This window comes from Mus caroli, unplaced genomic scaffold (genome assembly GCF_978045245.1).
Source record: "Mus caroli unplaced genomic scaffold, Mus_caroli_1 scaffold_12, whole genome shotgun sequence".
NCBI classification, from domain to species: domain Eukaryota; kingdom Metazoa; phylum Chordata; class Mammalia; order Rodentia; family Muridae; genus Mus; species Mus caroli.
The window spans coordinates 75,236,955-75,251,228 of record NW_028227267.1 but is presented as its reverse complement, the minus strand read 5'-3'; the positions used below and the strand labels follow the sequence as shown (position 1 = coordinate 75,251,228).

Here is a 14,274-nt window from a genome sequence, read left to right as displayed (position 1 = left end):
GCACAAAACATTTTTTAGAGGGTAATATAGTTCTTGCTGAGAGAAAATTGCTAAAAGTCCAGGTGCTTGCTAAGGGTTTGCAGAAAACAAAACTACAGCTATGAACCTGGCAGTGTACCACTGGTGACTGTGGAACCCAAGACTTACAGGACAGGAGGCTGGAGTATCGGCAGGGGGATGTGTGTGAAATCAGAAGAACTCTGAAAGGGGAGAAAGTGGCAACTAGACAGTGCGCAGCTCTAAGTCCTGACTGCATTGATTTTTGAGGCCATGTCATTATTTGTACGCTGGGAGAAAAGCAACTTTGGAAATTACCATCCTAAAGATGTAAGACTGAGTGAATTCCTAGAAGTTCATAGATACTTCACGTCATTAAACTTTTAAAAAAGAAGACATATGTGCGAGCGTGTGTGTGTGTGTGTGTGTGTGTGTGTGTGTGTGTGTGTGTCTGTATGTTCTAGAAGAGTCTGGAATGATGTATCAAAAGAAGTTGCTCTGGGAAAGCAGAGATGGAATACAACACAGCCTGGGCCCTCACGTCCCCAAGAGTCTCTCAGAGTGGGTGGGTCTTCAGACCACAGCAGACACTGCTCGTGGGATCCTTAGAAAAGGCAGGCTACCACAGTTCTCCTCAGGTAATGACTTCCTGGGGTTCAACTACAGATGCCAGATTCACTCCTGATCCTTCTGACTCCTGGCTGGGGCTGGGCAGAAGGTAGGGCATAGAGCACAGTTTGGCTGCAGACAATTAAAGCTGCAGATACAGTTTCTCACTAAAGATGAGGAGGGACAGCAAATTAGGAATAAAAGTTAAAAATCCACCAGACAAACCAAAGGGGATGCCTAGTGAGTATTCTCAAACCAAGGGGCAGGACGCAGAGCACAGCTAAGCTGCACAGTTAGCAGAAGAGCAACTGAGCCCAGGGGAGCTGGGGGTTGAGTGTAGATGTGGGGGATAGATGTTGCCTGGAACATCCACTGTCCACAGCTAGCTTTTTAACTATTGATTCTCACAAGCACTGGAGGGAGGAGCTGGCAACCTAATGGAGACCAATCCAAGGTACACGCTGATGATAAAAACAGCCCACCAAGCCACTGAATAACAGGATGAGAAGGACCTTTGAGTCTCCTAGGGTCTCTGTCAAGGCTTCCTAGTACACAAATAGTTATGCAGAGAGTCATTTCCTGATCCCAAGTTTCCTAAGTCGGCAAATTAGAGAGTAGAGATCTGTCAGTGTGAATCAGCAGCCCTTGGGGTACTCCCAAGGCTGAAGGGCTGAAGCAGTGCTTCTTCACTATAAGTACATAAACAGAGACTATAAATATATAAAATGGAGGTTAGGTCTAACTTTGCTAAAATTTAACAATGATAACAAAAACAAGGACAATTCAAGCTGTGGCTTTTCCTTCAGATAAACATGAATCATCTAAGGATTAAAGATGTTAGTAGCTAAAAATGTATTTTTTAACTATTTGAAGACTATTGGGGTTCAATATGTTTGTGGGTACAGGTTAAGTTTGAGAATGTAAAATCTTTTCTAACATTCGTCCTTATAAAATGGTGGCACATGTGTTGATCCCAGCAATCTGGACACAGAGGCAGGCAGATAAATCTCTGCTGTTCAAGGCTGGTCTGTTATACAAAGTCAGTTCCAGGATAGCCAGGGCTACAGAGACAAGCCCTGTCTCAAAAACCAAAAATAATCATAGTCAAAATAAAATGCAACGGAATGGAATGAACATAAACCATTACAACATGAATAATTTCAAAGGAGCTGAGTAGAAAAGCTAGCAAAACGGAGTGCACACTGTGCTGTGTGATTCTGACTATACACAAACAAAACAAGCCATACCTAAGGACCGGAAGAGGACGGTGAGGATAGGAGGGCACCTTCACAAGGGTACAAAGGTGTTTCAAGAAATGGTAATCTGCTCATTGTCTTGGTTGTGGTAATGAATTCAGAAGCATAGACAAAAATGATCAAATGGGATTTGATAACAGTGCAGTGCCGCAGATGAATTACACCTAGACAGAGCTCTTCCTAACGAAGGCGGACGTCAATGAGCCCCAGTCCTGTGAAGGGAATTATACTACCTCTTGGTGGAAAACGTATTTAAGTAACTTGAAGGACTGATACTGAAGGTTTCTATAACGATGTAGATTGTGGGCTACAACAGGAGTTTAAAACTGGCTTCCTATGGCATAATACCAATGCTCCCATCAAAACCAACAAGTTACCCAGATGTGAGCACAGGCCACAGTTCTGTTCTCTCCACGCAAGGACTGCACCGCATGGAGACATTCCTAATGCACTCCATACAGGAGCTGAGCACTGACTGAAACAAGGAAATCAATAACAGGTAAGCAAGTCAGGGCTGCTGCATCTAATCACCATGATCAAAAGACCAAGGACAGTTAGTGGTAAGGGGTAAGAACTAAAAATATTCTCCTGCTGAAAAGCTAGTCTCAACCTGCTCTTGAATGAATCTATGCAAGAAGCTGTATTCCCTGGATCAACAGACGAACAGAATGCACAATAAAAAGTAATTACACCTCACTGCTCCTTGACCGTAAAAATGGTTAGGATTAGTTTAAAAAATCAGAATTTTCTTAAGGCTTGTGTTTAGGAAGCAAACACATAAAATCTGGGACCTCCCTCAAATTTGTTGATTTCTTTTTTGAACAAATTGTTTAAAAATATGCTGCAGCTTCTAGGAGGGTCAGAGAGAATGTTCATACTGTGCCCACTTCTAACACAGTAAGGATAAAGGGCCGCCTGCAGAACACACTCTAATAAGAACTGTAAATATTGTTCTGATTCATCAGTAATTAATAAAGACTGAGAGATTGTGAACTATTTTCAACATTCAATAACAGCCAATAAAAACAAAATATTAACTAAAAATAAAAACTAGTAGGGCATGGCTAAGTACACCCAGGCACAGGCTGCAAATGTGAATTGCTTCTCTGTGTCAGATTCCAGCAAGAACAGACACTAGAGTTCCCACTTCTGCTTTCCAAAAAGTTTTTTGGAAAGGGACTTCATTAAAGAAGCACTTCATTAAAGGAAGTAGTTCTATTTTGGTCCATTCTTCCTGCAGAGATGTAGGTGTGGTTGATATATGGGGCCATCACACGATTTTTAATCGCTGTGATCATGCACTCTCAGTATGACAATACAAGAAAAGTCTAACATTTCTAAAGGTGGTTAAGCATATAACTGCCTAAGAAAAATGTAAAACCCCGAATCTGAACATGACAAGGTTATGACCCTTGGAAGAACTAGTAAACAATGAAGGAATCAAATATTATTTGAAACTGAGTTCATGCCATAAAGTTGCAAGGGCTGGGAGCCCACAGCCATCACTGTTAATTCCTATGCTGCTATCAAGGAATCATTTTATGAAAGTCCATCAAGGTAGTCATAGTGAACAGACTTATAGCCTAAACAGCCAGCAAGCATTTTTCGTTGGCTGTCTAAAGTCTATCTCAGCTTAAGATAATTCAGTCACTCAAAAACATTTACTAGAGCTGAAGACAGATCAGCATTTACACACACTTACTGTTCATGTGAAGGACTGTGTTAATTTCCAGCACCTACACAGTGTTTCACAACCATCTAACCCCAGTTCCAGGGTGGTGGCCTCTTCTGATCTCTGTGGACACCAGGCACTCATGTGCTACCCATTTATACAGGTAGGCAACACACGAACACACATAAAAGTAAATAAACCAATCAAAAATAAAGCATTCAGTAAGTAGTCTACTATGAGCCTTCAATTGTGATGTTAGAAACAAAGGAATGCAAGACAGAAGATAGATTCCTGACAAGAGTCAAGACCCAGAATCTATGTATTTCCTAAGGGCCAACTCCACCCTTGCCCTTCATATGTGAGACCCTACTATCCTTGAGGAAAACAACTTGAAATCTTCTGCTATTGACAGCTGAAGAAGTCTTTCCAAACACAAGTACGAAAACTGCTCCTACATGTAAGCAGAGATGGGAATCTGCATTTTCAGAACTGGGTTGAACGGCAAAGATGTTCTTAGGTCTTCTTTACTGTTAAACCATCCACCTTCAACAAAGCCAGGAGCGTACAGTCACTCCTTAGGACGCTCTGCTCCCGCACTGGTTCTCAGAACCCTGTTCCTAAGAGGAAATAGATTCATCTATTTGTGCAAGACTATAGGCACTATTCCATTTGCAGCTACAATGAGGCAGGACCTCTGACCATCCCTCCAAAATCTGTCCTTTTAAACAACGAAAACTCCCTTGCCAAATCTGTGATTTTTTTTAATCTCCCAGAAGGAAATAAGGCATAAGTAAAAACAGAAAGTGAGTTTGCATAAATGCTACAAAAGCTTTGTGACCTGCAGTCATCTATAAGTTAATGGTCTGGTAATTTGGATCATGAACTTAAACTTTACATGCTATTGCCCAGAGTGGCACAGTATATGTGGACAACATAAAGAATCAACTCATGCTAGGTAATGAGTCATAATAAAGCTAGAAAAGACAAAGAGGCTAGACATATAGCTTCATTTAGCTCTTGCTAGCCTGAATAGATCTTAGAACCTTAGAATTACAACTATAATCATCAAACATTTGTTGTTACTAAGTCATACACAAGAATTAAATCCAAATTCCTTTGGATCTCACAAGAAATATTTTAATGAATTCATTTTATTTTATTGTCCTCCCTGCCCAGAAGAGGACATTAGATCCCCTAAAACTGGAGTTATAGATGGTTGTGAGCCAAGCAAACTCAGGCCCTAGGCAAGAGCATTGTATGTGTTAATTGCAGAGCCATCTTTCCAGTCCCTTAACAGGTTGAAGGATTTTAGACAAGAAAAGATCATTGTTAGAATATCCTGCTTCTGAAAATTTAATGAAGACACAACAAAAGAATGACAGAATATAAAAAAGAGAAAAAAAATACAAGTTCTGGCCAGGAAATTCAACCTACATCTACACAGGGAAAAGTAGAGAGAAAGGGAACGTGGGGAACCAGGGAACTCCAGGTCTAGGGTGTGGAGAGCCCTGCTGCGAGCAATCGCTGTGGAGAGCTGTACGTGTGCCGTGAGCAATTGCCATTATAAGATGGCGCTGGCCTCCGCTGTGCCTAACTAGTAAACAAGCCTTGTGCGCAAGTGCGAGAGTGAACTCACTCCTAGTCACTGCCCATTCTCGGGGTGTAATAGTGGGGTGATGGGCGAGCAACGAATCAGGAGCTGTCACGCCACATCAGGTGCTGAAATGTCATGGCTGAGCGCTATATAAGGGACTCCATTTTCTGGGGTCGGGGTCTTCCTGAGAAGTAAGCAATAAAGCTTTGCCGCAGAAGATTCCGGTTGTCCTGAGTGTGTTTTTGCCGGTGGGGACAAAAGCTTGGGATACGTGGCGCCGAAACCCGGGAACTTTATACCATCACACCTGAGCAAGGGAGATGCCTCGTTCGTGGGGCGGAACCAGAACTGCGGGACATTACAGCTCTGCAAGGTAAGTATAGTCTTGAAATGTCTCCAGAGTTAGATGCCCTTTTGATTGTTTGCATGGGCGATTGCACTTTCCCTTTTGGTTTCGTTTTGCTTCCACCACTGGAACTGCTGACTGGTTCCCAATCACAGTCAGGCCTGGACAGCACCTGGACAGCGACCAATTTCAGTCGCGGTCAGGACTGGACAGCGGCAGTATGGGAATTTCTCACTCTGTAGTAGTGGTGTTAAGGTTGGTCCTGAAGCAGTGTGGCCTAAAAATCGCCACTAAGAGTATAGAGGCATTTGTCAGGGAGGTAGACCGTGTGGCACCATGGTATGCTTGCTCAGGTTCGTTAACTGTCGCTTCTTGGGACAAACTGAAAGGAGATCTAGTTAGGGAACAGCAGAACGGCAAACTTAAAGCAGGGATCATGCCGTTGTGGAAATTGGTGAGATCGTGCTTAACAGATGAGGATTGTCAGCAAATGGTAGAAGCAGGGCAGAAGATTTTGGACAAAATTCAAGACAGCCTATCAGAGGCAGAGTGGGGAGAGAGATTGAAAGTTGGAACGAAACAAGGTGCACCGAAGAATATAGGCCTTTCCACGGGCCTTGAGCCCGACGAAAAGAGATATAAAGGAAAGAATGCCTTGGGTGAGATTAGAAAAAGGGATGGAAAGGGAGAGAAGAAGAGAGAAAGAACTGGAGAGGCATATAAGGAAAGGAGCCTCTACCCGCCATTAGATGAGTTCAAGGCACTAGCTGTCAGTAGCTCAGAATCGGATAAGGAATTTAGCTCCTTTGAGGAGACAGACTTAGAGGAAGAAAGATACCAGCCAGATGAAAGACGAGCTAATCAGTCACAGAATAACATAAAGAAAGCAAAAGTAGCTAGAGACAAATGTCAAATCACTAAGCGATCTTCAGATCTGCAACCTCTGGGTCCTAGTACACCTCCGCCCTATGTGCAGAGGTATCAATCAGACTCATTCATTTCAAAAGAGGAACAGAGAAAAGTGCAGCAAGCGTTCCCAGTCTTTGAAGGCGCAGAGGGCGGACGCGTTCACGCCCCAGTGGAGTATATACAGATTAAAGAACTTGCAGAGTCAGTTCGTAACTATAGAGTCAATGCCAACTTTACTGTAGCCCAAGTCGAAAGGCTTGCGACTCTGGCAATGACCCCCGGCGATTGGATGACCATAGTAAAAGCTGCATCTCCTAACATGGGAATGTATTTAGAATGGAAAGCTTTGTGGCAAGACTCCTGCCAAGCACAGGCAAGGGCCAATGCCAATGTTAAAGGGGACCAAGGAACATGGACTTTTGAGTTGCTTACAGGTCAGAAACAACATGCTAATAACCAGACAAATTACCATTGGGGAGCTTACGCTCAGATCTCAGCTGCTGCAGTTAAGGCATGGAAGGCACTCTCTAAGAAGGGAGAGGCAAGTGGGCATTTGACCAAGATTACTCAGGGCGCCCAGGAGTCATTCTCAGATTTTGTGGCTAGAATGACAGAAGCGGCAGGGAGAATTTTTGGGGACCCAGAGACAGCTATACCTTTAATTGAACAGTTGATCTATGAACAGGCTACCCAGGAATGCAGAGCAGCTATTACACCTAGAAAGAGCAAGGGACTGCAGGACTGGTTGAAGGTTTGTCGTGAGCTTGGAGGGCCACTCACTAATGCCGGTTTAGCAGCTGCCATTCTACAAGGGCAAAAATGCCCTGACATGGCTGAGTTCAAACTCTGCTATAATTGTGGCAAACCAGGACACTTAAAAAAGGACTGTAGAGCCCTTGTCAAAAGGAGAGCGCCAGGACTGTGTACTAAGTGTGGAAAAGGATATCATTGGGCTAGAGATTGTCGTTCAGTCAGGGACATTCGAGGCAGGCCCCTGCAGCCAGGATTCCCTCAAGCAGTAGATAATGAGACCATTCAAAAAACCAGTACAGGGCCCTCAGGTCTCAGGGCCCGAAAACATATGGGTCCTCGACAGGCAAAAGGTGGACCCCATAGTCCGCAGGGCAACAGAAGGATCAGCTGGGTTGGACCTCCGTACCACCACCCAATTCGTGCTGATGCCCCAAATGGGGGTGCAGCCTATTCCTACTGACTATAAAGGACCTCTGCCATCCGGGAGTGTCGGCCTAATATTGGGCCGGACCTCCCTTACCTTACAAGGTCTTATTGTTCACCCTGGAGTCGTAGATCAAGACTATGAAGGGGAACTTCAAGTTCTCTGTTCCTGTCCTCAGGGTGTCTTTTCTATTTCACAAGGGGATAGAATAGCTCAGTTAATAATTTTGCCAAGCCTACATGGCTATTTTCCTTCCTCTGGTGTCCCTCGTGCTACCAGAGGGATTGGTTCTACTGGAAATGATTCTGCTTACTTAGTGATGCCTCTTGACTCCAGGCCATTCTTAGAATTAGTTATAGAAGGAAAACAATTTAAAGGGATTTTAGACACAGGAGCAGATAAAAGTATCCTTTCTTCCCAATGGTGGCCAAAAACTTGGCCCGTTACTCAGTCATCACGTTCTTTGCAAGGTTTAGGTTATCAGTCCTGTCCCACTATTAGTTCCTGTTCTTTGAGCTGGACAGCTCTTGAAGGTCAAAAAGGACGATTCACTCCCTATGTTTTACCACTCCCAGTAAATCTCTGGGGGAGAGACATCTTACAGGCACTAGGACTGACCTTGACTAATGAATATACTCGCCACAAGCTGTTCAGATGATGAAGAAAATGGGCTATAAAGAAGGAAGGGGATTAGGGAAAGGAGAGCAGGGTAAACTTGAACCTATCCCTCAAAAAGGTAATAATGGGAGGGAGACAAGGTTTGGTTTTTTTCTAGGGGCCGTTGAGGGCTCCATGCCCATACCATGGCTTACAGAGGAAGTTGTATGGGTTCCTCAATGGCCTCTCTCCTCTGAAAAGTTAGAAGCAGCCACAAAACTAATTTCTGAACAGCTACGCTTGGGTCATTTAGAGCCCTCTACCTCACCCTGGAATACACCTATTTTCGTAATTAAGAAAAAATCTGGCAAATGGCACTTATTACGTGATCTTAGAGCAATTAATGCACAAATGCATCTGTTTGGACCAGTTCAGTGAGGGCTACCATTGCTTTCTGCCTTACCCAAAAATTGGGAAATTACAATTATAGATATTAAAGATTGCTTTTTCTCTATACCTTTATGCCCTCAAGATAGGCAAAGATTTGCATTTACCATCCCAGCCATTAATCATTTAGAGCCGGATCAAAGATACCAATGGAAGGTCCTACCTCAAGGGATGGCGAATAGTCCCACCATGTGTCAACTGTATGTGCAATTGGCACTTAGTCAGTTAGAGAGCATTTTCCATCATTACAGGTGATAATTTATATGGATGACATTCTGATTTGCCATAAAAATTCACAATTATTGCAAGATGCATACCCTATATTAGTAAAAATGTTAGGGCAATGGGGATTGCAGGTGGCCACTGAAAAGGTGCAAGTTGCTCGAATGGGAGCCTTCCTAGGGTCACTCATTTATCCTGACAAAATTGTTCCTCAAAAATTAGAGATTCGCAAAGATCAACTACATACCTTGAATGATTTCCAAAAATTGCTAGGAGATATTAATTGGCTAAGACCATTTTTGAAAATTCCATCAGCAGAATTAAAGTCCTTATTTGACATACTAGAGGGAGATACCCACATCTCCTCCCACAGAGCACTTACCCCAGCTGCATGTCAAGCTTTACAAACGATAAAAAAAGGCCTTACAAGATGCTCAATTACAACGCATTGAGGAGTCAAAGTAATTTGAATTGTGCATATTAAAAACTGCACAGTTACCAACAGCAGTCTTATGGCAAAATGGACCCTTATTGTGGGTTCATCCTAATGCTTCCCCTGCAAAAATCATTGAGTGGTATCCTAATGCAGTTGCTCAACTTGCACTTAGGGGGATAAAAGCAGCCATTACTTATTTTGGGAAAAAACCTCATATGCTAATCGTGCCTTATACTTCTGCTCAAGTTCAAACCCTGGCAGCAACAACTAACGATTGGGCAGTCTTGGTAGCCTCTTATTCAGGACAAATTGTTAATCATTATCCAAAACATCCAATTTTACAGTTCGCCTTACGCCAAGCCATAGTGTTTCCAGTAATAACAGCCAAACACCTACTTCCAGATGGGGTAGTAGTGTATACAGATGGATCCAAATCTGGGATAGGTGCATATGTAGTAAATGGCCAAGTAACATCTAAACAATATAATGAGACATCACCCCAGGTTGTAGAGTGTTTGGTAGTTCTAGAAGTCCTTGAAACTTTTCCGGGACCCCTCAATATTGTATCTGATTCCTTATATGTGGTCAATGCAGTTAATATGCTTGAAGTTGCTGGCTTAATTAGACCCTCTAGCAAGCTTGCTCACATTTTTCAGCAAATTCAGTCAGCCTTGTTACATAGAAGACATCTTGTGTATATTACTCATGTTAGGGCTCATTCTGGCCTTCTTGGCCCCATGTCTCATGGAAATGACTTGGCAGACAAAGCCACTAGAATCGTGGCTGCTGCTCTGTCCTCACAGGCAGAGGCTGCAAGGGAGTTTCATAAACGCTTCCACGTGACGGCTGAAACATTACGCCGCTGTTTCACTTTAACCAGGAAAGAAGCTCATGACATTGTCACCCAATGTCAAAACTGTTGTCAATTTCTGCCTACTCCTCATGTAGGGGTAAACCCCCGAGGCATCAGACCATTACAGGTCTGGCAAATGGATGTCACTCATATTTCCTCCTTTGGAAGAAATCAATATTTACATGTTTCCATTGACACCTGCTCTGGTGTTATGTTTGCTACACCTTTAACAGGTGAGAAAGCCTCTCATGTTATACAGCACTGTTTAGAATCGTGGAGTGCTTGGGGCAAGCCCACAATTCTTAAAACTGATAATGGGCCAGCATATACCTCTACTAAATTTCAGCAATTTTGTCATCAAATGGATGTCACTCACTTGACTGGCCTTCCTTATAATCCTCAAGGACAAGGCATTGTGGAACGTGCCCACCGTATACTCAAGTCTTATCTTATAAAACAAAAAGGGGGAGTTGATGAGACTCTGCCCTCAGTGCCAAGAGTAGCTGTATCTATGGCACTCTTTACACTTAATTTTTTGAATCTTGACGAGCAAGGTCGCTCTGCAGCTGATCGACATAGCTCAGACCCTGATAGACCAAAAGAAATGGTCAAATGGAAGGATGTCTTAACTAGTCTGTGGAAAGGCCCGGATCCTATTTTGATAAGATCCAGGGGAGCTGTTTGTGTTTTTCCACAGAGTGAAGACAACCCATTTTGGCTGCCGGAACGACTCACCCGCAAGATATTCATCAAGGATGGTGCAGAATATGCAGACCTCCCGAGGACTGCTCCTGATCCTGACAATGCTGAACTTGTCTCAGGTTCCTAGTATGAGGGGCGAACAGAGATGGGCCATTCTCTCGACTTTCCCTAAACCAATGCCAGTTCGCCATGATGCTATAGTTTTTCCAAAATTCTTTACTACTAATAAAACATTAGATTTACCATATCTACCCTATGATCCCACCCGAGCACCATTAGGAGAAAATCGCTCTTTATTAGAACAGGGTTCTTTATGTTTTCAAATTAATGGACCAGGAAAATGTATCAACCTCACAGCCCGAGCTTTGGGCAAGTTTTATGAGCACCGAGGAGGTTGGGTAAGCACAACCCAAGATACTTCCAACGCAGATATAACCTTTACAAATCAGACCTTTTGGCAGGAGGCAATTTGGGTTAATGGTACATTTCTACCACCTAACTTTTCAGACAAAGAACGTCCCCACCAACCAAAAATAGCCCCTCATTGTAGCTTGGAAGGGCTGATACTGCCTTGGTCTGATTGTCAATCCTCCATCACTCGTTGGGCAGATCAGAGTAAAATCTTTTCCTTTTCTCCTAACATGATAGATGACCCAGAGAAGGAATTTGTTATGAAAAAGGGACTTTTCATACAGGACTTTAGAATGCATCCCTTTCACAAGTGGGTGCTTTGTGGAGTCAATGGCAGTTGTACAGAACTCAATCCTTTGATCTTTATCTAGGGAGGAACAGTTGGAAAGGCTTCTTTTACTGGCATCTCAAGATTTGCTCAGTATTGGGGAATATATGATGCCTCCCAGGACTCTTATGGATATACTAATACCAGTGTAGAGATCACTGGGTTCAATAAAACTTTGGTAAACCAGATTAATTATCCATCTACCCCAGTCTGTGTTTACCCCCCTTTCTTGTTAATTCTTTCAAATGATTCATTTGAAGTCTGTTCCAATGATTCTTGTTGGATTTCTCAATGTTGGGATGTAACAAAGAATACCCGTGCCAGGGTAGCACAGATCCCACGTTGGATCCCTGTTCTGGTAGAAACACCCTCCACCTTATCCCTGTTTCGACAAAAGAGAGATTTTGGAATTACTGCTGCCGTGATCATAGCAATTTCAGCCAGTGCAGCTGCTGCTACAGCTGCAGGGTACGCTATGGCTAGTATGGTTCAATCAGGCACAAAATTAAATCAGCTTTCAGCAGATCTGGCTGATGCCATCACTGTCCAAAATTCTGCTAGTACCAAGTTAAAGGGAGGGCTGATGATTTTGAATCAGCGCCTTGACCTGGAGGAAGAACAGATAGGAGTTCTATACCAGATGGCCCAGTTGGGTTGTGAAAGAAAACTGGAAGCTCTGTGTATTACCAGTGTCCAATATGAAAATTTTACTTATGCAGCTAAACTGTCTAGACAGCTTTCCTTGTATCTTGCAGGAAATTGGTCTGAGGGATTTGATGAGACTCTTGAGGCCCTGAGGGTGGCAGTTTTAAAGATCAACTCAATGCGAGTGGACCTGTCATTGACAGAGGGCCTCTCCTCCTGGATTTCATCTGCATTTTCTTATTTTAAGGAATGGGTGGGGGTAGGTTTATTTGGTGTTGCCACCTGCTGTGGACTTGTGTTCATGCTCTGGTCGGTTTGCAAGCTCAGAACCCAACAAACAAATGACAAGGTTGTGATAGCTCAAGAACTTGCTGCCATTGAGCAAGGGGCCTCCCCCGAAATCTGGCTATCTATGCTCAAAAATTAGTTGACATTGGTGGCTGGCCTCTTTTGTAGAGTTTGCCCTAGGTCATTTAGTAGTTACTGTCACATAGCACTGCGGTATCCAGGGACGGGCAACTTTCCTCATGCACAGATCAACCTAAGACACGGGGCCCGGTGGCCATAGGGTTACCCTATGACAGGAAAGGCTGTGACATTGGAGGAACGACCTAAGACAGGAGCCACAGCGGATGGGCATAATTACACAGACCTATTCCAGCCTCAATTTAATAAAATAAAAAGGGGGAGATGTGGAGAGCCGCGCCACGAGCAATCGCTGTGGAGAGCCGTGCGTGTGCCGCGAGCAATCGCCATTATAAGATGGCGCTGGCCTCCGCTGTGCCTAACTAGTAAACAAACCTGTGCGCAAGTGCGAGAGTGAACTCACTCCTAGTCACTGCCCATTCTCAGGTGTAATAGTGGGGTGATGGGCGAGCAACAAATCAGGAACTGTCACGCCACATCAGGTGCTGAAATGTCATGGCTGAGCGCTATATAAGGGACTCCATTTTCTGGGGTCGGGGTCTTCCTGAGAAGTAAGCAATAAAGCTTTGCCGCAGAAGATTCCGGTTGTCCTGAGTGTGTTCTTGCCGGCGGGGACAAAAGCTTGGGATACTAGGGTGGCTCAGGATATGCACTACATATTCCCTATGCACTGCATTAGGAATGGGCAGCTGAGAGAACTCGGCATCATGGATTAGAGTGTGCCTGAGGAGAGAAGGGACTGGGGGAGAAGGTGATGTGTGCACAGAAGAGGCCACTTCCCCTCAGTGTCCTCACATCACAGGCTCCCACTCGCTGTGCTTACTGACAGTGCCACCTTTCTCGTGCAGGTAATTACCAGCCTTAGGGAAGACAGGACCGGTGAAAGAGAGACATCTATCTATCTTAGTGTACTGAGTAACACGGCTGTAGACTCTACTCCCAACCAATATAATAATGCCAAAAGAATAAGGGGGTGGAGAAAAAGTATGTACACTGAGCAGAGAGAGGACGAAGGCTGGCGCCCTCAATTCGTGTGTAGGATCGAGAGGTAATTCTCCACACTGGCACGTCAAGAAATGCCTAGGAAGCATGGTGCTTGGTGATGGGAGGCAAACGTCAGAAGAACCTGCTAGGTATTAGGAGTGAAAACCTCTCAGAATGGAAAGACGGACATGAGAGGCAGTCACAGAATTTAGGACAGAGAAATGGTATTTCCATAAAATGCTTTGAGAGTTCTATCTGGCTTAGGAAATACTGGGCTTTTTTAACTGTGTGAGGAAAAGTAAGTATTGATGTTGCCTCCCTGCACTGTCTCTGCAGGATGCTGGGGGATGGAGTGTGCAAAATGGCCACCACAAGCCAAACCCGCCACCTGACTTAAGGCCGCTCTGTTCCTGGGAGTGTTTTTATTTGCAAAACTTTGTATGACTGTTAGAGAGAACATAGGTACCCACCCCACCTCCCACCCCACCCCCACTCCACCCCTGCCAAAAAGGGCTGTCATTTCCTGGCTATTTGGCGGAAATACAGAACTCCCATCATCCTAGGGGAAGCTGCCAGGCAAGCTCGGGAGCTGTTGCTCAGTCGCTTTGATTCATCTTTCTCAAAGTCTGTCTTTGTCCCTGGGCATGATTCCCATGCACACAA

The 14,274-nt window shown here is 44.1% G+C and overlaps 1 protein-coding gene across 1 annotated transcript in view; it reads right to left on the bottom strand.

Annotated features, from left to right (window-relative positions):
* Vwa8 (von Willebrand factor A domain containing 8) overlaps positions 1-14,274 on the bottom strand; it is a 360,138-nt gene that overhangs the window by 197,845 nt on the left and 148,019 nt on the right. The gene's annotated exons all lie outside the window — the stretch shown is intronic.